Source organism: Sinohyriopsis cumingii, chromosome 16 (assembly GCF_028554795.1).
Source record: "Sinohyriopsis cumingii isolate HCF-2022 chromosome 16, ASM2855479v2, whole genome shotgun sequence".
Taxonomy (NCBI): Eukaryota; Metazoa; Mollusca; class Bivalvia; order Unionida; family Unionidae; genus Sinohyriopsis; species Sinohyriopsis cumingii.
This window is the reverse complement of record NC_142976.1, coordinates 72,483,497-72,510,471: the sequence shown is the minus strand read 5'-3', so window position 1 is coordinate 72,510,471 and position 26,975 is coordinate 72,483,497. Positions and strand designations below refer to the sequence as shown.

General features: G+C 35.9%; 1 protein-coding gene across 4 annotated transcripts in view; it reads left to right on the top strand.

Moving 5' to 3' along the window:
* Positions 1 to 1,656: 1,656 nt before the first annotated feature.
* The window catches only part of LOC149780767 (tumor necrosis factor ligand superfamily member 6-like), a 59,994-nt gene continuing 34,675 nt past the window's right edge, over positions 1,657 to 26,975 (top strand). The window contains exons 1-2 of one of the 4 annotated variants that reach the window (XM_089937841.1): positions 1,657 to 1,869; positions 13,316 to 13,337. The gene's annotated coding sequence lies outside the window, so the exon portion shown is untranslated. Of the gene's footprint in view, positions 1,879 to 12,375; positions 14,452 to 26,975 lie in introns of those variants that run through there. The other 3 variants (XM_089937838.1, XM_089937840.1, XM_089937839.1) reach the window with 3 other exon arrangements.

Here is a 26,975-nt window from a genome sequence, read left to right as displayed (position 1 = left end):
GGAAGAACAACCCTATAGATAACACTAGGGATTTAAAAAAATACCCCATCTAAAATATATCTAAATACATTTTTGATCTAAATTCTATCTTAAAATAAAACAAACAACATATATGTGGGGGTAACACTTACATACAAAACACCTTTTATTTCATTTTTTGATACGTAGAGGGGGGCATCTGTCTGGTGACCCCCCTCCCAAAAAAAAAAGAAAAAAAAAAAAAGAAGAGGACTTAATATAGATCCTTGAGAAACACCACTTAAGATATGACTTGGTTCGGAAGTATATTTACCCGTGAAACAACATGGGTCTGCTAATGAGAAACGACTTGACCCAACAACTGAGTTGAAGAAATCTTGTGAGCTGAAAGTTTTTTTTTAATGAGCACCGAATGGTCAACCAAAATCAAACGCCCTTTTTTTAAATCAGTGAAGTCTGCGCCAGTAAGTTCGCCTGATTCGATCGCTTTTAGCCATTGGTCTATACGTTTTGTCAGTGCAATTTGGCACGAATGATTCTGGCGAAAAGCTGACTGATTTATGTAGGAGTTGGCACTTGTTAAGATATTCTAAAATATGCTTCCTTACTGGGTTTTTTAATATTTTTGAAAATACAGATAAAATGGATATGGGTCGATATTTTGGATCTGTCATTCTTTTCAATTCCCTTACGAATTGCAAATACTTTTTGCTATTTTTCAGTGACTCCGGAAATTTATAGGAGGTGAGACAACATTTATTTACTTATTTCTACGACTCTGAGATTAAAAAAGAGGACATTTTCAGAGGTTTTGGGTGAATTCCATCTAGACACACTGATTTGTTTGTTTATTTTATTAATAATTAATATCAATTGCGTAATTTATTGCTGTTAGGGAGATATCGAAACTAACATGAGCGGGTACCCTTTCATTCACTAAGGCAATCAGTTTGTCTATTTTGGGCTCTGTACAATTAGATCTGTAAAGTTTTTGTTATATAGTAATAATAAAAAGAGGTTCATTTGGTTGCAATATCGTCTTTATCAGTATAACTAGTGCCATAAAATATAGTCAGCTTCCTCTTATCATTGTTTCATTTGAGCGACACACCCTCAGGCATTTAGATTTTTGACACACTGTGCTCATTATAAGAAGCCATCCACAACCGAGAAAAACAAATGACAAATTTATTAATCAAACAATTTATTATCTATTCCCTCAACGGCGCAAAGCTGATTTACATAACAGCAGAGTGGCCGTGTGGTTAAAGCGCTCACCGTTACGGATCATCTCACCTTTGTCTGCGTGGGTTCGAGTCTCTGGTTCGACTAATGTGGGTATGTGAGAAAGCTTACCAGAAGCTGTTCGTGGTTCGATGGTTCTTTCTGGGGTTTTGCTGGGTTCTTCCTTCACCATTTAAACTGATTGCCATGTATAGCCTATTTTGTACTGAAAATAGCGTTACACACACACACACACACACACACACACACACACACACGCACGCATGCACACATTTACAATCAACATTTTAAGATTCATGTGTCATGGGCTTTGCTGAAATTACCAACAGATCAACGCTTTCCGTCCCTGCCAAGGTCATGTTTGAGTAGTGGGATCTGTTTTTACTTTCTGAATACCTAATATGAAGTAAAACGTGAGGGTTGGCCATGTTCAGAAAACTTCGACTCTATTTCCTGGAACGTCTAAGTTCTATTTTAATGAATGGTATTGTGATGAAATGGAGTATTTATACTGCTTGTCAACTCGGAGAACTTCAAGATCCTTCCAAAGGTTCAGAAACATCAAAGTGGACGTCTGAGAAGTAAACTGAAGAGAATACAATGTACCTAAGCAGCTCCAACTGACGACTGAACGTGGGATCATGGGTAAGATATGTATGTAAATCAAATATTAGTCATATAGATCGTTGTGGTTTGTTTTTGCTTTTTTAAAGTAATACCTCAGCTCAGATTTTAGGGACATTTCATGAGAGAGAGAGAGAGAGAGAGAGAACTGTAGTTACTGATACTAGCTTTTGAGATTTCTTTACATATTTTGACTGTATAAACATATTGTCAAAGACTTGCCACATTGTCACATATTTTGATAGTGCAAATTGCCAGTGTCACGTGTTTTGAAATAAGCAAACCTACTGTCAAAGGCTTGTCACAACATCGTATATTTTAAACTGTGCAAAACATATTGTCAAATGCTTGGACACATTTGTTAAGATTAGCAAGACAGCTCCATTAATCGTGTCACTGAATATACTAATGAGTTTTACTATTTGCAAAGTCAAGTCGATAAGGTTGAAGCAATTGCTAATAAAGTAGATGATAAGTTGAGATGGCGGGGGTGAGGCTAGCGCCATTTTTCAGCACATTATAGGCTATTCATATTGGCCAGTATACTTGCTGCATGGAGAAACCAGAAAGACCCCATTAAGTGCCCCTGGCTTACGTGAACAAACTGGCAGTCTTTCTCATATGCCCACGCTGGTCGAGCCTAGACTCGAACTCACGCAGACAGAAATGAGATGAGTGAATGATCTACATAGATGGCGCACTACGGCTGCCTGTTGTGCATAGTGTTAGATTCCTCAAGAAAATGAATTATCCAGGTTTTCCTCATTCGTTAGTATAATGTATTTAAAAACGGCCATGTACATATATCTGAGTTATTGTTCAAAGAAATTTTATTTCCCTTTATTTGGTGTAAGATTGATGGGTCAATTTGGGTTATATAGTATAGAATTTGGCCTTACTTCAGATGTGCATCTATCAAAAAACTATTACTCCACTTGGTCATGTTCACTTCCTGGACTTCAATATGTAAATTATAAAAAAGCTGATAACCTTTATTACTTTATACACATGTTGTAATTCATTCATTGCATTTTTAGAAGCAGATATTGTCTAGTCGGGTAAAATTCGTTTTCCCTGTTTTAAAACTGCTAACCATAGTGTATTTTAAACTAATTCAGGCTGATTTTTCGAGCACATGAGAGCAGCCATTTTGATTAGAAGTGTGCTTCGATCATGTACAATTTCCACAAGTACAATATCCAAATAAAATTCAGCCACAATACATAATAATAGCATCAGAGGTACGCCAACATTCACTCAACTGTGCATGTTGCAAATGCAAACAACTTCACCTTACACCTGTCACTCTAACATTATTGCACAATATAAGCTAAGGAAGTAAAATATGTAATGGGATCTATTATCTGTGTACGTATTCGTCTGCATTGTTCGGCGGGAACATGATAAAAATTATATCATCATTCGTGAATTAACAGAATTAGGCCTTTGGTGTTGGCGGACGATGGTGGCAGTAGTATTAACAGTAGAAGCACTAGTTGATATTGTAATAATATTAGTGGTGGTGATTGTGCTGGCAATGAGCCTACACACTGGGTCCTCATTTCAATAACTTTCCTTAACTCAGTTCTACTCTAGACTAATCTGATTGTATTTGTCGATTTCGAGGAATAATTTCGACTCGGGAGTAATGTAAAGTATTGGTTTAGATCTGCGGTCTCAAACGCGCATGCGACCCATGGAGTTATTTCCTTTAGCCAGCAACGACACCTTGAATTTGTAAAATATTGAATAATCAAAACATTTGCTTGATGCCAGTTGGTGTTCATACAAATTCGATTGTTATATCGTTTACTTCTTGTTTCCAACATTTCAACTGGTTACCATTTATATGAGTCGCTTTCACTGTATGAAAATGTTTCAGTGATGCGACTCTCGGACCACTGTACTTGTCCTCATGTGACCTTCGTGGTTGTTTGAGTTTGAGACAAACACCGACAAAGCAATCGGAAGATGTTGTCCGACTTGGACGAAATAGACTAGTGATATTTCAATTACCTGTCGTTGCCCAAACTCAAGGTTAAAAATACGGTAGTGTCTACTTCTACTTAGATTTTAAACATTATACCTGGATAGTCTTCCAAGTATTGTATTTTCGATTTTAACAATACTGGCCCTGTGTTTAAAATCTATACTCTTCCCATATAAAACTTCTTAAATCCAGGAGATGTATTAGTTGTGGGTGTGAATAGATCAAAATTTAGAATCCTTGTTACCTTCCCCGCGGGGGGCGGGGGCGAGTGGTCTAAAGCGCTCACTGTCACGTTTCACTGCCATATCATAGGTTCGAGTCTCGGAATCGGCCAATGTGGGTAGGTGAGAAAGCTTGCCAGTAGCTTCTTGTGTGTCGGTATGTCGTTCCTGGGTTTTCCCGGGTTCTTCCTCCACCATTTATTCTTGCCGCCATGTATAGTTTATCTTGTGCTGAAAAATTGCGTTAAACCGAACAACAGCAACAACTTTCCCCAAGAAAACATTATGTTGTGTTGTCCAATGTACATGTTAATATCTGTCACTCAAGACAAACAGTTAAGGGAATGTTATTCAACAATATATTATAATCTTCATGAAATTCCGAAATTCCCTATTTTGCTACCTTTGATTCTGAACTACTTCATCATACAAATTCAAAATGTTTACAGTTTGAAAACAATAACTAGTTTAAAATTTTTAAACATGTTTATTATTGCTATTACTGCTGCGTTAAATAGTTGTAGTGTTATGTTGAACGTGTTCTGGCTATTGTGAATAAGAATAATCTGAAAGTTTTAAGTATATACAATTGATACGGACATTGGAATAGGGTATAATGATGAAATTTCATGTCTATACACACATTGGAGCTCATTCTAAGGCAAGTCTGGGTTTTACTTCGGCAATGGAGTCACAGAGATTCGTTGAAAATGTATTAAGAAAGTTTAGTCTTTTAGCATTATATAGTAGTAGTAGTAGTAGTAGCTGTGTTCGAGGTTATTCAGTCATATTGAGAGAAATTCATTGATTTCATTTAATCATTTTTTGAATGGCAGTTTTCGAACTATTGAGATTAATTGGAATAATAGGTGACACGAAAATAATGGGAATTCATTCAAACACAGTTGGATATTTAATAACTGTCACTGAAATACTGCGAATTCAATCAAATACATTTATAGTTATCACGGAATTACTGTGAATGTGAATTCTTTAAGGACATTTGGATTTATAGTTGTATAGGAAATACCGTGAATTCATTATGTGATTATGTCATAGTGATTCTTCTGTACTGTTCATACATCAGTACATTACTGACCATTATTCGGAATACTATTGGAACTCATTTGGATTACTCAATAATTTTGGACTTGATATAATTATTGAGGAGTTTAGGATTTCATTCACCATACTGTAAGTGATATTTAATCTTTCACTTTGCATTTTAGGGAAATAAATTATATTTTCAATTCTACAACACTAATATGTTTTCGATCTCTTTTGTTACTTATTTTAAGACTAAATAGATAGACAGATAGATAGGTGTCGTGCCTTATTTTAAGAGACCTGATTCAAACATCCAGTGCAGCACAATGACCCGATGTATCAAGAAGTCTCAACTTCCCACTCCCCTTCAAATTATCAACTCATATCTCGTGTTTCCACTCTCTCATACACCGTGAACTGATTTTTGTGATGAGCAGAGGAAGGTATTAAATTCCAAGCCCTCCCTCCCCACGGCGTTATCGTTGCATGTAAATCTAAGTATTACGGGGGAGGTGGGTCGAGAATGGTCAAGATATCTAACCACGTAGCAATCGGTGTATCTATGGAGAACTAGAAACTTGCAAAAAGCTTATTTTGGCAGTGTGGGAGTGGTTGATCTTGGATTTCCTTTGAAACTAGAGATTTTTCTATTACCTCAACCTTATTAATTATTTTCATCTAGAATAATGGTTATAACAAGTTTTTGTCCACAAACCTGAGCGAAAAATTCATAAAGCTATTTGAGGGCTACAAATGTTGAATGTTTGGGGTTAAATATTGGAGCCTCCAACACAAGTCTGAAAATTGAATGGGCAGTCCTTAGATTACTAAAACAAGGCGAAACATCTTTGAACCCAGCTGAACCAGCAAATTAATATTAATATTGATTTTCTTTTATTTTACCTTTATTTCAGTGTTAGCCTAATATGCCATACTTGATTCTTTCAAAGCATATTTCATTAAACCCAATATATTTCACTTATTTTATAGACAAAGAGTTGCGACCTGTTAAAAATGTTTTCTTTTATACTTTCATGTTAATAACCTGGTTTATCTCGGATTTTCTTTGTCCGTGTGTGTGTGTGTGTGTGTGTGTGTGTGTGTAGGAGTCCACTGTCTTCCATGGACGTCATTGTTACAACACTTCCAAAGTAGTAGGACTAATACGGCAGAAATGTGGACTTTCAATCTGGAATGACTCACGAGCCCCCAGTCAGCAATGCCGACAACCTAAATACATGAACAAATCAAAGTAAAATATATAACAAATTAATCAGTATTAATCATAAAAAAAAACTATTAAAGTAATTTCTGGATATAAATCTTCCAATTAACTTCACTCATAAATAAATACATTAATTGGCCTGTTAACAAATGCCTTTCTTTATTTCATCACTTGAGAGGTAAAGTCCTAATGTGAGACTCTCCTTTCAGTGAGTAGTCCATTGTACTCATCTGCATTCGTTCTCTCTTCTTCTATTCTCCTTCCTTCTTCCCTCCTGCACTCTGCCTGTGCTACTCCTTGCACTCCTTCCTTCCGCACTCCTTCTGTACTAATTCTTGTACTTCAATCATCCCTCTCTTGGAGTTCAGTGCCGCCTCTTACGTGCACCCTGGCAGATTTCTGTAGAAAATATATGGAACGTACATCCTGTTCTCCCTATTCTCATTCTCGTAATCTACCACTCTCTCACTGACTTCTTATCAAATGGCAAACACTTTACCAGGCTATCTTCAGACACTAGCGTCTACTTATTTCATACACGCCTTGCTCTAGATACAAATAGTATTGCTGACGAAGTTCCGTAACACTCTCCCCCCCCACACACACGCACCGTCTAAATGTTATACGAAAATCCACACAAATATTCAGCTGAGATATTTCTTACCTGTAAAAGGTTTCGATTTCTTAACTAGTTAAAAATTCCTCTTCCCCTTGTTTGCGAGTCTCGTTCGCTCGGAGTGGTCATTCCCCCAGAATTCTTTTTGATAATTTCTTGTATGCTCCTTTCTTCCAAAAGGTAAGGAAACCACTGATTAATTTTACACAGGTATGAATAGATATTTCATTGTCCCCATGTCTGTCCGAGACATTAGCTTCTCCTACCGGCATATTTTTTAAATTCCTCTAATATCGATTGGCTGGTAGGCCTCTTTTTTCTTCTTTTTTGTGTTCGTCTTTGCTTAGTAAAAATCTGGTCTTATGAGCGACACAAAGAACTGAAATCCATTTGAAGCGACTAATTACTAAATAAACACATATCCGGCCATCTGCTGTTGGCCTCGCAATCTTTAATCGACTGTCATTAACCTTTCGTAATTCTTTCGTCAGAAAGACAGTTAGAATTACGGCCGTAAGGACGGAAAATGTCTGACTATATTTCCTCACATCCATGCTAAAACTTCTATACAGCTTCACTTATTAACATTAAGGTGTCATTATGCAGACATGGGATTAGTATGTGTTTACAGTATAAATAAACAGATAGTAACCCATCCCATTTGTTAGTTTATATTACGAATACGAGAGAGAGAGAGAGAGAGACAGACAGACAGACAGAGACAGAGATGTGATAAAGCTAATTTTCAATCGTCAAAAGTTTGAGATGACCCCGACGATCCTATTACACAAGAAAATACTTGCTGTATCCACTGCTCTAAAACAACATGCAAAAACTACTGTAATATAAGGAGGATGTATTACTGTGCATTAAAACTATATCATCCCATGAGCTGCAGCCACAACTAGTCTTTTGTAATCACAAAAAGTAACGTGAAAGCATAACAATCCACTCTCGCCGTTTTATTCCGTAAAGCGTCATTTGATTTAATCGCGTGACCATATTACCGTTAGACAAGTTACATTTTTAGTAGAGGAAAGTCCAACTTATGCGAAGTTTATCTGTCTTTAAACGCGATTTTCAGCATTTTTAGATCAAACACGATGATCATTTCAACAGTTCTCGACATTTCGAATTTAACATAAAAATAAAATAAAAGACAAATTTGAAAGTTTATGCTATATTGCTCCTTTAAGTTTACTTTGGTAATCAACGTCTTTGGAACCACTTATATATAATCTCTAATTAACATTAAACTTGCACTATATATGAATTTGAGATGTGTGTGTGTGTGTGTGTGTGTGTGTGTGTGTGTGTACCATATAAATAAACATATAGACAAATCATACTTTGGAGAGAGGGAGAGAGAGTGAAAGGTTATAACCTACAGTTAGTAACACTTTGAGATGACCCCCTTAATCCAACTACACACAAATATTGCTTGCTTTATCAAATGCTGTAAAACTGCAAATAAAAACTACTTTTCTTGAAGAAAAGAACATTAATATGTATTAAAACTATTCGATCACATCGGCGGCAGCACATAGTTTTTATTATCATATACAGTTATGTCAAAGCTTGAACATCCACTCCCACGCCTTAGATTACTAGTCGATTTATCACGTGATCACATTAACGCCGTCAAAACTCTATTTTTAGACAAAGTAAGCCCGACGTACGTTGAAGCTGGGCCGTCTTTAAATGAGGTTTTCCTCATTAGATTAAATACAAGCTTAATTTAGAAGTTTTCGACATTTTGAATCAAATGGAGAAAATGAAAGTAATGTAAAAATGTTGGAAAATGGATGCAGTAGAGCTCCTTTAAATAATGAAAATAAAATATTTTGGATGGTATGTCATGTACTACTATCAAGATCCTCTCTGTAAAGTTAAGGTCTCAGTCATCTCAAGGTTACTTGTCATGTCTTGGCTGTAACTTAAAGCTATTAAAAAGCAGTATTATCCAACACAAACTACAAATGCATGGATACAAATATGTGTGATTTGGATTTTTAACGTAGCTTTAGCAATTTATCAGGCATATCGCTACGATGTCTGCAGTGTGACAGTTTATAGTGATGTCTAGCACTGGGGCATCATGCCGCAGACATGTAGCATGATGTCCCACCCAGTCACATTATCCTGTCACCAGGCCGACCAGTCGTAACACTAACCTCTTAATGCTGAATATATATATATATATATATATATATATATATATATATATATATATATATATATATATATATATATATAATGGCGCCAGAGAACTCTTCACATGAACCTATTTATGAAATTGGTTTTGAATATGAGGAGTATCCCATCTACTGGAGCTTCAATGATAAAGAGACATGACACGTACAGATCTTACATTATCCATTTATTAGACATGAAACGTACAGTATCATACATTATCTATTTGTTAGACAAGACACGTACAGTATCATGCATTATTCATTTATTAGACACGACCCATACAGTATCATGCATTATTCATTTATTAGACATGACCCATACAGTATCATACATTGTTCATTTATTAGACATGACCCATACAGTATCATGCATTATTCATTTATTAGACACGAACCATACAGTATCATGCATTATTCATTTATCAGACATGACCCATACAGTATCATACATTATTCATTTCTTATCTGTCCTACATGAACTTAGGATGCGACAGAAATTTAATTTCCCATAACAGTCAGATCAAAACTATGACATATACAGAAAAAGTAGATATATTTGGTTACACATTCCAGGCGTATTTTGTGTCCTTTCTTCCTGTTTTTTTACGAGAGAGAGAGAGAGAGAGAGAGAGAGAGAAAGGGTGGGGGAAAAAGAGAAATAGATCTTAAAACGTAAACTTTCACTGGGAAAAACGTAGACACACAAGCACACACACAGACACACACACAGACACACACACATGCGTGTGATCTCATTTCATCGCATTGGCCAGGGCCAGATCGAGGGGAGTGTCCAGGGTTTCCTGACCCCAACCCCCACCCCGGCTAAAAAAAATTGCACACGCATAAACGTACAGTCACTGGTCTATTGAAATTGAACTTCGTTTTATTGTTGCGTACGTTTATTGAGTATTGTGCACAATGTGAGTAAATAGACACATATACTTTTGTTTTGGTGCCCTTTAGAGGAAAGTCAGAACCTTTTTGAAATGGGGGGGGGGGGGAAACACCCCAAACACTTCACCTGATCCGGCCCTGTCGGCATGTGCAATGCATAGTCTTTATATTACCATAAAAATTAATGTGCAATCCTTTATAGATTAAAAACAAGCTTGATTTCAACATTTTTCGATATTTCGACTTAACAGAAAACGAAAGGAATGTAACATTTTTAAAATGTTAGCACTAGTGCTGTTTAATAGTCCATAATATGATCTTTCTTTCTTTCTTTGCCATGCATCAGTTATCACTACAGCCATAAATTAGCTACAGTACAAAACGACTCACCCAGATACTTGAAAATTTTAAAGGAAATTCTTAGGTAGTACGTACAGCGTATGGAAATAACCATGACCCATCCCTACTCATGTTCTGTACTCCAATTACAGTCGAATGACCCTAATTACCCTCCTCACAACACAGACTCTACCAAAATTACATCGGGACGAGGCAGTAGTAGTAATATTAGTAGCAGCAGCAGTAGCATTTGTGGTACTATGGTAGGAGTAGTGGTGGTGCTTATAATGGCAGCAGTGACTTGTTTGTGTGCATGTGTATTTTGCTTCCACGAATTACTTTCGAATAACATGTGATATAGCGAGATTCTGACATCGCTTGTAAAATATCTCCAGTTTTTGCCCTGATCCGATGATGACGATGATAACGAGGTGACACTGATAATTATGGTAATAGAGCTGCTGCTGATGATGTGAAGCTTCGTTACTGCAGATGTAGCTGATAAATTATGCAATTCCATTAAAACGGTTACACTTCAGATGTCAGTGGCTTTCTGGTGGTAGTCGCGGTTTTGACGGCACAATCAGTCACGGATGATGAAGTAGGATGGTAAAAGAAAGGACATAGGTCGCCATTGTCGTTTTAGAAAAATTCTACCTCACACACACGACACAAATATAAATTCACTGTGTAGGAGATATAGTGTTAGTAGATTTCCTGTGATATATATTTTAATGGAGTGATTTCCTGACTAATTTTTTCGCAGCCCCTCCTCATTTACATAGGGACATAGACTAACAAATTAGAAGTTATTTTTTTCCAAAATATGTACCAACAACCACAGAAATAATAATAATAATAATAATAATAATAGTGGTGGTGGTATTAATAATCGAATTAGTGGTAAAAAAAATAGTTTCTATGAAGGTATGTTAAAATAATTTATTAATGATTTAAATTTTTTATTCTTTTGCCAAAACTATGACAAGTGTTTCAAAACCACCCCACCCCACCCCAAGATTTTGGAGTTTTTCGAAGCTTATAGTTTCAGAAACCTTCCCCAAGTGTTTGCTCTGACTGGCAAATTTCATCGTTTGCATTGGACAGCGCACCAACACAGCCTTTCTGGGGAAAGTAACGGGAATTAAATTTTGGATTCTATACATTGCCACCCACACAGATATCTAATACTACTCCTAGATTTCGGAATTACCGATGGAAAAGATATGGACTATAAATCCAAGAACATAAGTGATAATCTAGAAGAGAAGCCATATTATTATTTTTATTTAAAAAGGGGGTCATTAAGTTTTTTCTGTCGTAACCTCAATAGATCTGAATATCTCTCTAGCTGTTTTTGAGTGTCGAATTCGGAAAAAATGTTCCAATTGCTTTTTCTGTGCATTTTTTAAGTTACAATAGCTCGACCATGAATTGAATTAAACGTGAACTTGTGAACATGACCATAATTTAAAATGAACGTTACCATAAATTGAATGTGAACTTGACCATAATTGAATGCGAACTTCACCATAATTGAATGTAAACTTGACCATGAATTGAATGTGGACTTAACCATAATCGAATGTGAACTTGACCATGAATTCAGTGTCAGATTGACCATAATTGAACATAATCTTGACCATAATTGAATGTAAACATGACTTATGAATTGAGTGTGAACTTGACCAACTGGACCATAATTGAATGTGAACTTGACCATAATTGAATGTGAACTTGACCATAATTGAATGTGAATTTTTTAAAAGCTTGTTGTTTTCACTCTTTCTTTTGTTACCCGTTTATTAGAGCCTAAACACGTAACATAAGAATTGGGGACTAGACCATGGATTTTTTAATTTCGGCTAAAGTATTTAAGAAAACTCTGTTATTTGAAAAATTTCAATTCCACATGCTTTTGAAATCTTTAGTGAAATCGGCAAGCTGTTTCTAAAATATCATCAAAAGGGGAAATCTTTCTTTTAAGTCCTACCCAGAATCAATTAGACCTTTTTTAAAAAAAGGCGAATTAATTCAACTTGCCAGAAAATATGATCTTTCTGAGGTAATGACTTCCTTAACGAAGCAAGAAATAAAAAATATTGTGGTCCGTACTTGGTAGAAAATAAAAAATATTGGGGTCCAGTACTTGGTAGAAAATAAAAAATATTGTGGTCCGTACTTGGTAGAAAATAAATAATATTGTGGTCCGTACTTGGTAGAAAATAAAAAATATTGGGGTCCAGTACTTGGTAGAAAAGAACAGTTTGGATAAATGTGCTTTGGTTTCGATCAGTAAGTTTGTATCAGACTTTGACAAACAAGTAAAGGAATTAGAATGAAAATAGAAGATGGAATTGGAGTTGAGGAAGCTAGAACTTCAGAAAGATAAAGAAGAAAAACAAATGCAAATGTAGTCGCAATTGGAGAAAGAGAAAGAACAAATGTTATTACAGAAAGAAGAAAAACAATTGCAGTTACAATTTGAGAAAGAGGAGAGAGACAGGAAAGAGAGAGAAAAAAAAACAAATGCAGTTACAATATGAGAGAGAGAGAGAGAGAGAGAGAGAGAGAGAGAGAGGAAAGAGAGAAAGAAAAACAAATGCAGTTAGATAAGGACGAAAGAGAGAACGAAAGACAAATGCGGTTACAGAAATGACAAATACAGTTACAGAAAAAATAAATGCATTGACAATTGGAGAAAGAGAAGCAAGAGAGGGAACATCAATGTAGAATACAAGAAATGGAGCTGACAAGTGAAAAACTCATTCCAACTTCAAATCCAAATATCAGTTTTGATTTTGCAAAGAATATCAGGTTAGTGCCCCCTTGAAAGTTTTTGAAAGTACAGATAAAACAGATATGGGCCGATATTTTGGATGTGTCATTCTTTTCAATTCCCTCACGAACTGCAAATACCTTTTTGCTATTTTTCAGCGACTCCGGGAATTTATAGGAGGTGAGACAACATTTATTTACTTATTTCTACGACTCTGAGATTTAAAAAAAGCGGACATTTAATGCGTTTTCGGGTGAATTCCATCTAGACACATTGATTTGTTAGTTTATTTTATTAATAATATAATCTGTGTAATTTATTGTTGTTAGGGAGATATCGAAACTAACATGAGCGGGTACCCTTTCATTCACTAAGGCAATCAGTTTGTCTATTTTGGGCTCTGTACAATTAGAGCTGTAAAGTTTTTGTTACATAGTAGTAATAAAAAGAGGTTCAATTGGTTTGTAATATCGTCTTTATCAGTATAACTAGTGCCATAAAATATAGTCAGCTTCCTCTTATCATTGTTTCATTTGAGGGACACACCCTCCGGGATTTAGATTTTTGACACACTTTGCTCATTATAAGAAGTAATCCACAACCGAGAAAAACAAATGACAAATTTATTAATCAAACAATTTGTTATCGATTCCGTCAACGGCGCAAAGGTGATTTACATAACAGCAGAGTGGCCTTGTGGTCTAAAGCGCTCACCGTTACGGATCATCTCACCTCTGCGTGGGTTCGAGTCTCTGGTTCGACTAGTATGGATATGTGAGAAAGCTTGCCAGTAGCTGCTCGTGGGTTGGTGGTTCTTTCTGGGGTTTTGATGGTTTCTTCCTTCACCATTTAAACTGATTGCCATGTATAGCCTATCTTGTGCTGAAAATGGCGTTACACACACACACACACACACACACACATTTGCGATCAACATTTAAGATTCATGTGTGATGGGCTTTGCTGAAATAACCAACAGATCAACGCTTTCCGTCCGTGCAAAGGTCATTTTTGAGTAGTGGGGTCTGTTTTTACTTTCTGTATACCAATATGAAGTACCACGCGAGGTTAAACCATGTTCAGAAAACTTCGACTCTAGTTCCTGGAACGTCTAAGTTCTATTTTAATGAATGACATTGTGATGAAATGGAGTATTTATACTGCTTGTTATCTCGGAGAACTTCAAGATCCTTCCAAAGGTTCAGAAACATCAAAGTGGACGTCTGAGAAGTAAACTGAAGAGAATACAGTGTACCTAATCAGCTCCAACTGGCGACTGAACGTGGGATCATGGGTAAGATATGTATGTAAATGAAATATTAGTCATATAGATCGTTGTGGTTTGTTGTTGCTTTTGTAAACTAATACCTCAGCTCAGATTTTAGGGACATTTCTGAGAGAGAGAGAGAGAGAGAGAGAGAACTGTAGTTACTGATACTAGCTTTTGAGATTTCTTTACATATTTTGTCTGTGTAAACATATTGTCAAAGGCTTGCCATATTGTCACACATTTTGATAGTGCAAATTGCCACAATGTCACGTGTTTTGAAATAAGCAAACCTACTGTCAAAGGCTTGTCACAACATCGTATATTTTAAACTGTGCAAAACATATTGTCAAATGCTTGGACACATTTGTTAAGATTAGCAAGACAGCTCAATTCATCGTGTCATTGAATATACTAGTGAGTTTTACTATTTGCAAAGTCAAGTCGATAAGGTTGAATGAATTGCTAATAAAGTAGATGATAAGTTGAGATGGCGGGGGTGGGGCTAACGCCATGTGTCAGCACATTATAGACCAGTCATATCGGCCAGTATATTTGCTGCGTGGAGAAACCAGAAAGACCCCATTAAGTGCCCCTGGCTTACGTGAACAAACTGGCAGTCTTTCTCATATGTCCACGCTGGTCGAGCCTAGACTCGAACTCACGCAGTCTTGAGAAGTACAGTGTGTGTTGTTTTATCGTCTGAAAATGGCAAGGACAAAGCACTGAGGAGAGGTAGAAAGGGATATTTGTTTTTATACTAATACCTATTTACAAGTTATTTTTTGTATTACTGTAACATTTTCAATTATTCCGCACCGTTGCATGATATTAGTCCCGGCTGGGATTATGTGCGACAAAGCAGAGTGAGTTGAATTCACCTAGTCATTGTTGCAAACAGTGTTGTTTGCACTTTATATTTCATAAATTAGCATATTTGTAGTATTACTGTAAGATTTAGAAATAAAGCAGAAGGGGTTGACCGGCTATAAAACAACGAAATCAAATAGGGAAGATTTATTTCGCATTAATAGTAGCGTGCAACCCACACACACAATAATTAGAACAAAAAAATGGAAAAATGGATCAAGATGAAGGACAAACCGCACCAGTCAGATCCAAGATCCGGCAATACTTCCATACAGTATATGAGGACAACAGAATGATAGTCAATCACCCGGCTGGGTGTCAGACCATCGACTTTGAAGGGGCCACCAACCCACCAAGACAAAGTGAAGTTTTGATGGGACTTCACACTATGGGAGTAGACATAGGAAAGATTGAAGCCCTACAAAACGGCGGTCTAAACAAGTTCGTGATCTACCCAAAAGGAGGGGTATCATTACTAAAAGAGGAAGAACTAAGTATAAAGGGGATGATAGCCAAAGTCTACAAAGCAGCACCCTTCATCAGGACCATGGAACCCAGACTAACAGAAATCAACGTAATGGGGCTTCCCATGGAAGTGGACAGCCAAGAGTTGGTGGAAAAGCTTAAAAAGAAGACAGGAGTGACAGTTGTGACACACAAAATGGCGACTGTATGGGGTTTTGCCCCCATCCAGTCTGGAAATAGACTCCTATATGTAAGCACGGAAGACGCAAAGAAGATCCCGATCTTCTTCTATGTTTTGGGCTTCCGTCTTAAAACATGGTACAGGGGGAGCGAACAGGATAGAGTTTGCCCCCTGTGCCACCAAAAAGGACACGGACCCAGAGACTGCCAAGGGGGAATATAAAAGACCCAAACAACAGGAGGATACCTATGCCAGCAAAGCGGCAGGACAAGGGCAGAAAACTCCACTCCAGCAGCAAAAACAACAACAACAACAACAACAACAACAACAACTACAACAACAACAGGAAGAGATTCTAAACCTGATAAGGCAAGTAAGGGAGGAAAAAGAAAAGGAAAAAGAAGAAGAAATACAAGCCCTACCCGAGCTTGAAATCACTAAAATAGAAGGGCACAAGACACTAGAGTGGGAGAACTACCTGAGCCCAAACAAAACTTCAAGATCATGTGTGCAAAACGAAGAAGAGATAGTTACGAAAAATAGATTTGACATTCTAGGAGAGGAGAATACACAAATAGAAGATAGCCCACAGACAGATACCCCCCTGACGTCGACGCCGATGCCCAAGAGAAGGAGGGCGAAAAGGAACTCGGATGTAATATCACCCCAGGAAAAGTCATTACAACGGAAGAAAAAGAATAAACAGGGAAAGAAAACCGCAGAAGCAGAAATAGAGCAAATGCAAGAAGAAGAAGACCCAGAAATTGAAAGCGAGGGAGAAGCAATGGGGCGAAATGAATCTGAACCGGATACAGAAAATGACACAGAAATGGAGGAAGACACCGGACACATAATATCAACAACAGAATCTATACAAACATATAACACAGAAACAGAAAGTACGATCCAAACAACAGTGACAAGTGCAGGGGAAACCCAAAGTAGTACAATTACATCAGAGGGAGGTGGGGAAACCAGTGGCCCCCCCCCCCCCAACAGACTTTTCACAAACAAGTATTTAACACAAAAGCCAATAACAACTTGTAAAAGAATAGAATAATTTAAAAAAAAAAAAAGCGACACCCTGGGAAGAGACAAGAATGGAGGGAAAAAATTTACAGTTCTTGTCTATAAATATAAATGGCATAAATAGGGAAAAAATCTTTAAATTCCCTAAAGATCTAAATTATGATGTATTGTTAATACAAGAGACGCATGACGGTTGTAAAGATAATATAAAAATAACAATGGAAAATTACCTGAATGGAATTTTATTAATTAGTGATTACGAACACACAGATGTTAAAGGAGGGGTGGCAGTTTTAATCAAAAATAAAAAAGGGTTGTCATGGGATAGAATAGAAGTAGATAAGGTATTTAAAGGTAGGATGATACACATTACAATAGAGGATATGCACATAATTAATATATATATGCCAGCAAACAGGGAACAAAAAAAAATTTTCTTAGAGCATTTAAATAAATATATAGAGAAATATGCAACAGGAAATATTATTATAGGGGGCGATTTTAACTGGGTGGGAGAAAATATAGATAGGGAGGGAGATCTAGCACCGAACGATATTAGAATTAAACCGGATATGGATTTTTTATCAAAAAATATAAATTAACGGATGTTTACAGAGTACAGAACTTATTAAGGAAGGAATATACTTTTGATTATAAAATAAATAAAGGAAGTCGCTTAGATAAATTTTACTGCAACAACTATGATAAAAATGTACACAAAGAAACGAATATTACAGATTTTAAAATATCCGATCATAAACTTATTAATATGACTGTAACACTTAAAAATAGAATAAAATGGGGGTATGGAATTTAAAAAGTAGGAAACTGAAAACAGAAAGGGAAGCAATCAGATACCAACTACAAAAAACAAATGCTAAAGATATCGAGACCAATTTAAAAAACAGATTGGAAGAAATAAGTAAAATAGAAGGTAGGGGTAGAGAAATTAGGGCAGGGAAATTTACGGGGATATATAAAAATGCAGAGGGATTATATAAAAGAGAGGAGAAAAGAATGGGGGGGGGGAGATAAATTTATGGAGAAAATCAAAATCAACACAACAACAACAACAATAAAGGAAAAACATGAAGTTATGGATCATATTAAAAACTACTATGCAACACTATATACGTCTCAAAAAATATCAGAGAATGAAATTGATGATTACTTACAAGAAATACCATGTGAAAAAATTAACGACAATTTTAAACAAATATGTGATGATTTTATATCATAGGAAGAAATTTTAGATAGTATAAATACAATGAATAAGGGAAAATCTCCAGGAGGAGATGGACTCTCTGCAGAATTCTATATGACATTTTGCGGAGAGCTGTTGCCCATTCTAGAATGGTTATATAACAGTATATTTTTAAGAAATAAAGAAATGTCGGAAACGATGAAAGAAGGGGTCATCATTTTAATATATAAAGGCAAAGGGGATAGGGAAGAACTAAAAAATTGGAGGCCCATCTCCCTCCTTAACACGGATTACAAAATATTGAGTAGAATCTTAAGCAATAGACTAAAAAAGGGGATAGGTGAAATAATAAATGTAAACCAAACGTGTGGGCCAAAAAATAGGGACATACAAAATAATATATTAAGTATAACTGCAATTATAGACTATGTACAAAATAAGGGACAGAAAGTTACTATGGTACTTTTTGATCAAGAAAAAGCCTTTGATAGAATAGAGCATAACTATATACAGAAAGTCCTGGAAAAATTTGGTTTCGGAGAACCTTTCCGGAAATGGACAAAAATTTTATATAATAACATAACCTCAAGAGTTCAAAATAACGGAGCCATGACAGAACAATTTGACATTAAAAGATCAGTGCGGCAAGGGTGCCCACTATCGATGCTATTATACGTAATAGCAATTGAAATGCTCAGTATCAGTGTAAAACTAAATAAAGGAATTAAAGGTCTAAAAGTTCCAAATGTCAAAGAGGAAGTGAAAATGTTACAACATGCAGACGATTGCACTAACTTTTTAGAGGATCCGAAATCCTTTGAGAACCTTATAAAGGAATATGAAAAATTTGGAAGAGCATCGGGGTCCAAAATAAACCATGATAAAACAGAAATTTTAGAGATAGGTAACTGGCGCGGTAGGCTTTCTAGCATACCAGCCCATATGTTCAAAGATACTGTTAAAGCACTTGGTGTGTACTTTGGCAAAAATGGAGAAAAGGAAAACTGTAACAAAATGGAAAGTGAGATAAAAAGGAATATCGATATCTGGGCACTTATGCCGTTATGTTTAATGGAACGGGCCCAGGTGGCCAAAACATATATGTATACAAATTTGAATTATATTATGAAGTCTACCAACATAAGTAACATAATTTTAAATAACATAGATAAACTTATAATCAAATATATGTGGGATTTTAAACTACATTATGTGATAAAAGAAACATTATACAAAGCAAAAGAATCAGGGGGAATAGGGTTACCAAGCCCCATAATTTTAAAAATTACCAATATTTTAAATAGATTTAAACGACTGAGTGACGAACCTAAAGTACCATGGGAGGGGATATATATATATTGGTTTGGTTTCGTTTTGCGGAACAGGGAGGGAATATATAAAAATAATAAAGTAATGAAACTTTTAGAAACACCTAGAAAATACAAGAGTATAAAAGAATTATTAATGAAATATAGGGACAAAAAAGAATTTTGGGACCAGGACGAAAAACTCTCATATAAATGGATTCGGAATGACATAACCAAAAATATACAAAGTAAAGTCGAACGTGAAAATTTATACGTTAACTGGAAAAAGGCATGGGGGCACTGGTCACAATTAGGATCTTTAAAAATACAAAGCCTCGCCTTCAAATACATGCATGATGCGTGGTTGACGGGAGAGGTTGCAGCGAGACGGCATATGGTCGGAGCACCGCCTAAATGTCCGCTGTGTAAAATAGGCATTTTCAATAAAAAAACACGTAATGTTAAATTGTAGGGAAACACATAATGATAGGAAAAATATAATTGATGAAATAAACATAAACAGTAATTTTAAACCACAATGTATACTATATCTTGATGGTGATTTTAGCAAAGCAACTTTATATAAAATTTCAAGTTTTATTGTTAATATTAAGAAGTGTGGCCCAATTAAATTTTAACTTAGGGAATACCTCAAGAGGGAAAGTACAGATAATGATGCCATGGGGCTATGTCACATGGCGCTACGCGAAGTGAACAGGCCCATGGCAGAATCTGGAAAGGAACCCCTCTTGAAAAATAAATTTTAAACTGAATCTCTATCTTGTCTATCACTAACTTCAACAAAAATCTATGTGAATTGAAATTGGAATTTAAATTTAAATTTAAAACTTATTTAAACTTTAAAAAAAATGTATAAAATCAGAATTTTGGTTTGCAACTCAAATCAATTTAAATTTAAATTTTTTTTTTTTTTTTTTTCTCTACGATTGAACCATTTTTGAAATATTTCTAATTAAAAGATAGACCAGCTCCAAGGGGGAGAAGCATAATAACAAAAAAAAATGTGAACCCTTCCTGGAGCTCAGCCTAATCTTATTAAGAAAGGTGATTTAACACATTCATAAGAATCAATAAGATTCAAAAAATAAGGGGACATCACCGTTCTTCAAAATTCAAAAAGTATAAAAAGAAGTTCCGTTGTATATGAATACGGAATATAATAGGAAAACTTATACACTACAAGAATTTGATCCAATAAGCTATCCCAACAAAAACACAATATAGCATAAATAACCCATAACACAAACATATAACAAACATGGGATGTAGGAGACCCTAGCAAGGTCACAAGGAAAACAAACTAGGGGAAGTTAAACCGAGAGGATAAGTGAGATCACTCTCGGAGACACTCCCCTATAGATACACTAGGGATTGAAAAATACCCGAACTCCTAATTCACGTTATAAAAACGATGAAATAATACAATACAACAAATCTGGGGGAACACAAAAACACATAAATAATTAGTATAATTAGGATGGGGGGGGGGCATCTGTCTGGTGCCCCCCCCCCCAAAAAAAAAAGAACTCACGCAGACATTTATGAAATGAGTGAATGATCTACATAGATTTAATCGGTTCACAATTAATACTTCCAGTTCAGTACCCATGAATGTAGTTCTAGTCTATTTTTAGAACATTTTTTCCTCTCTCATTTTGGTGGTGATAGAAGAGTTTTAGTTATGCATTTTTGGTAGGGATTTAAAGGTAACTGTTCATTCTTGATAATATGAGCTCAGGGTGTTGTTGTATGTGTGTATTTCGGCGACAGAGCACAGTGAGTAATAAGGCCTTGGTGATGATCTGGAAGTGAAATCTGTGTTCTGTTTACATGCTGCTATGTTGACAGTTCAGCATCTAAAAAAGAGTAGGTCAACCTTTGACAAGAACTTCACCGTGAAGTCATCTTTGAAGGTATTTAGATTAACATATGATTTGCATTGATTGACACACAGTGGAAAAGTCAGTACTGACAAACAAATGTAGAGAACATATAGTAAAATTAATTGTGTCCTATGTCCAGATGGCGCACTAATGATGCCCATTGTGCATAGTGTTAGATTCTTGAAGAAAATGAATTATCCAGGTTTTCCTCACTCGTTAGTATAATGTACTTAAAAACGACCTTGTACTTGTATCTGAGTTATTGTTAAAATAAATTTTAATTCCCTTTATTTGGTGTATGATTGATGGGGACAATTTGGGTTATAGATTATAGAGTTTGGCCTTACTTCAGATGTGCATCTATCAGAAACTGCTAACTCCACTTGGTCATTTTCACTTCTTGGACTTCAAAATGTAAATTGTAAAATAAAATAAAAGCTGATAAACTTTATTACTTTATACACATGCTGTAATTCATTCATTGCATTTTTAGAAGCAGATATTGTCTAGTCGGGTAAAATTCGTTTTCCCTGTTTTAAAACTGCTAACCATAGCGTATTTTAAACTAATTCAGGCTGATTTTTCGAGAACATGGGAGCAACCATTTTGATTAGAAGTGTGCTTCGATCATGTACAATTTCCACAAGTACAATATCCAAATAAAATTCAGCCACAGTACATAATAATAACATAAGAGGTATGCCAACATTCACTCAACTGTGCATGTTGCAAATGCAAACAAATTCACCTTACACCTGTCACTCTCACATAATTGCACAATATACGCTAAGGAAGTAAAATATTTAATGGGGTCTATTATCTGTGTACGTATTCGTCTGCATTGTTCGGCGGGAACATGATAAAAATTTCATCAGCATTCGTGAATTAACAAAATTAGGCCTTTGGTGTTGGCGGACGGTGGTGGCAGTAGTATTAACATTAGAAGCACTAGTTGATATTGTAGTAATATTAGAGGTGGTGATTGTGCTGGCAATGAGCCTACACACTGGGTCCTCACTTACAATAACTTTCCTTAACTCAGTTCTACTCTAGACTAATCTGATTGTATTTGTCGATTTCGAGGAATAATTTCGACTCGGGAGTAATGTAAATTATTGGTTTAGATCTGCGGTCTCAAACGCGCATGCGACCCATGGAGTTATTTCCTGCAGCCAGCAACAACACCTCGAATTTGTAAAATAATTAATGATACAAAATTTTGCTTCAAGCCAGTTGGTGTTCATCCAGCATTTCAACTGGTTACCATTTATATGAGTCGCTTTCTCTGTATGGAAATGTTTCAGTGATGCGACCCTCGTGCCAGTGTACTTGTCCTCATGTGACCTTCGTGGTGGTTTGAATTTGAGACCCACACCGACAAAGCAATCGGAAGATGTGGTCCTACTTGGACAAAAAAGACTAGTGATATTTAAATTGCCTGTCGTTGCCCAAACTCACGGTAGAAAATACAGTAGTGTCTACTTCTACTTAGATTTCAAACATTATACCTGGATAGTCTTCCAAGTCTTGTATTTTCGATATTAACAATACTGGCCCTGTGTTTAAAATCTATACTCTTCCCATATAAAACTGCTTAAATCCCGGAGTTGTATTAGTTGTGGGTGTGAATGGATCAACATTTAGAATCCTTGTTACTTTCCTCGCGGGAGGCGGGTGCGAGTGGTCTAAAACGGTCACTGTCACGTTTCACTGCCATCTCATCTCTGTCTGCGTAGGTTCGAGTCTCGGATTCGGCCAATGTGGGTATGTGAGAAAGCTTGCCAGTAGCTTCTTGTGTGTCGGTATGTCTTTCCTGGGTTTTCCCGGGTTCTTCCTCCACCATTTATACTTGCCGCCATATATAGTTTATCTTGTGCTGAAAAATTGCGTTAAACCGAACAACAGCAACAACTTTCCCCAAGAAAACATTTTGTTCAGTTCTCCAATGTACATGTTAATATCTGTCACTCAAGACAAACAGTTAAGGAACTGTTATTCAACAATATATTATAATCTTCATGAAATTCCGAAATTCCCTATTTTGCTACCTTTGATTCTGAACTACTACATCATACAAATTCAAAATGTATACAGCTTAAAAACAATAACTACTAATTATATGATGAGTTATTAAACATGTTTATTATTGCTATTACTGCTGCATTAAATAGTAGTAGTAGTAGTGTTATGTTGAACGTGTTCTGGCTATTGTGAATAAGAATAATCTGAAAGTGTTAAGTATATACAATTGATACGGACATTGGAATAGGGTATATTGAAGAAATTTCATGTGTATACACAAATTGGAGCCCATTCTAAGGCAAGTCTGGGTTTCACTTCGGCAATGGAGTCACAGAGATTCTTTGAAAATGTATTAAGAAAGCTTAGTCTTTTAGCATTATATATATGCGTGTGTGTTTGTGTAGCAGTAGTAGTACTAGTAGAAGTAGTAGTAGCAGTGTTCGAAGTTATTCAGTCATATTGAGAGAAATTCATTGATTTCATTCAATCATTTTTGGAATTGCAGTTTTCGAACCATTGAGATTAATTGGAATAATAGGTGACACGAAAATAATGGGAATTCATTCAAACACAGTTGGATATTTAATAGCTGTCACTGAAATACTGCGAATTCAATCAAATACATTTATAGTTATCACGGAATTACTGTGAATGTGAATTCATTTAAGGACATTTGGATTTATAGTTGTATAGGAAATACCGTGAATTCATTTAGTCATTATGTCATAGTGATTTTTCTGTACTGTTCATGCATCAGTACACTACTGACCAATTGCCATTATTCGGAATAATATTGGAATTCATTTGGATTACTCAATACTTTTGGACTTGATATAATTATTGAGGAATTTAGGATTTCATTCGCCATACTGTAAGTTATAGTTAATCTTTCACTTTGCATTTTAGGGAAATAGATTATATTTTCAGTTCTACAACACTTCTATGTTTTCGATCTCTTTGGTTACTTATTTTAAGACTAAATAGATGGACAGATAGATAGGTGTCGTGCCTTATTTTAAGAGACCTGTTTCGAACATCCAGTGCAGCAATAGTAATCACAATGACCAGATGTATCAAGAAGTCTCAACTTCCCACGCCCCTTCAAAGTGTCAACTCGTCTCCATTGCTTCCACTCTCTCATACACCGTGAACTGATTTGTGTGATGAGCAGAGCAAGGTATTAAGGTCTCACTGGATAGTTTCGTATTTTGACACCCCCTAATTTTTGCGGTAGAAGGCATGAACCTAATTATCAGAAGCCTAGCATTTATAAATTCACACAGAAGCTAAATCTGTAATGTGGTGAGATTTACTTTGAGTTAGGCTTGGAAATGGGTTGGCTTGTTGGTGACTGCCTGTCACAGTTAGAGAGCATTGGAGATCAAATTCGTAACTTGGACTGCAAATGAGCAGCCGACTTGGCTTACGTATTTACATGTGTCTGCTACAGAGGTAAATATCTAAAAATCTAGATGGTTGAGGGGTGATGAAAAGTATGCTAACTTGTTCTTGTTAAGTACTAGTGAACTTGATTCATGTATAAGGCACATACTGATTCTTTAAGCTGCCTTGTCACAGGAAAATATTGAAAATAGCTTTTTCCTGTCATAAATGAATGTAAAAAAGAGGGGTTGGTGACAGTGTTGGTTCAGTATAAAAGCCACCAGTTGCATTTGGAATTAACCTGATTGCCGCAGTCAAAATCTGACATGTATGCTTTCTTTCAAAAGTCATTAGATTGTTTTCATTTGTCTCTTCAGTGTAAAATTATTCTCATTTATCTGCAATAGGTCATTGTCGGATGAAAATTCACCACATAAACTGTCTAGTCAGACCTAAATTCCAAGCCCCCTCACAAACACACATACACACACACACACACACACACAACGTTATCGTTGCGTGTAAATCTAATTATTGCGGAGGAGGTGGGTCGAGAATTGTCAAGATATCTACCCTCGCAGCAATAGCTGTATCCATGGAGAACTAGAAACTTGCAAAAAGCTTATTTTGGCACTGCGGGAGTGGTGCATCTTGGATTTTCTTTAAAATTAGAGATTTTTATATTACCTCAACCTTATTAATTTTTTCACCTAGAATAACGGCTATAATAAGTTTTTGTCCACAAACCTGAGCGATAAATTTATGAAGCTATTTGAGGGCTAAAAATGTTTAATTTTTGGATTATATATTGGAGCCTTCAACACCCGTCTGAAAATTGAATGGGCACTCCATACATTAGTAAAACAAGGCGAAACTTCTCTGAACCCAGATGAACCAGCAAATTAATATTAATATTGATTTTCTTTCATTTTACCTTTACTTCCATGTTAGCCTAGTTAGCCATACTTGATTCTTTCAAAGCATGTTTCATTGAACCCGGTAAAATTCACTTATTTTCTTTAAAAGTATACAGAGTTGCGACCTGTTAAAAATATTTTCTTTTATACTTTCATGTCAATAACCTGGTTTATCTTGGATTTACTTTGTCCGTCTGTGTGTGTAAGGGTCCGCTGTCTTCCATGGACGTCATTGTTACAACCCTTCTACAGCAGTAGGACTAGTACGGCAGAAAGGTGGACATTTATATTTTGAATGACTCAAAAGCCCCCAGTCAGCAATGCCGACAGCCTAAATACATGAACAACTCAAAGTAAAATATATAACAATTTAATCATTATTAATCATAAATAAAACTATTAAAGTAATTTTTAGATATAGATCTTCCAATTAACTTTACTCATAAATTAGTACATTAATTGGCCTGTTAACAAATGCCTATCTTTATTTCATCACTTGAGAGGTAAAGTCCTAATGTGACACTCTCCTTTCAGTGAGTAGTCCCTTGTACTCATCTGCATCCGTTTTCTCTTCTATTCCCCTTACATCTTCCCTCCTGCACTCTGCCTGTTGTACTCCTTGTACTCCTTCCTTTCGCACTAATTCTGTACTAATTCTTGTCCTTCATCCTACCCTCTCTTGGAGTTCAGTGCCGCCTCTTATGTGCACCCTGGTAGATTCCTGTAGAAAATATATGGAGCGTATATCATGTTCTCCCTATTCTTATCGTGATCTACCCCTCTCTCACGAACTTCTTATCAAACAAATGGCGAACACTTCAGCAGGCCATCTTCAGACACTAGCGTCTACTTATTTTATACACGCTTTGCTCTAGTATTACTTACGAACTTCCGCAACAAACACACACACTCTCTCTCTCTCTCTCACACACACACGTACCGTCTAAATGTTATATTGTGACACAGCAATCTACTTTTGTAATGGTAATCGTTCACATTGCATATGTCCGACGAATTATAGAATGATACACAGAAATACGTAAATACATATGCATACAATTCCACTATGTATAATTCACATAATTCGTAGTCTACATACTAATAAAGGCAATTACACATTCCAATTCAAGTTTCTAATAGATTTAACCATACATTATGATGTAATATTCCCTAAGAATTCTAGGATATGCTATGTTCCATGTCCTAATAAATTAGCTTTACGTTATAATTCACAATCTATTATAATCCTTTCTACGCAAATCCGCATAA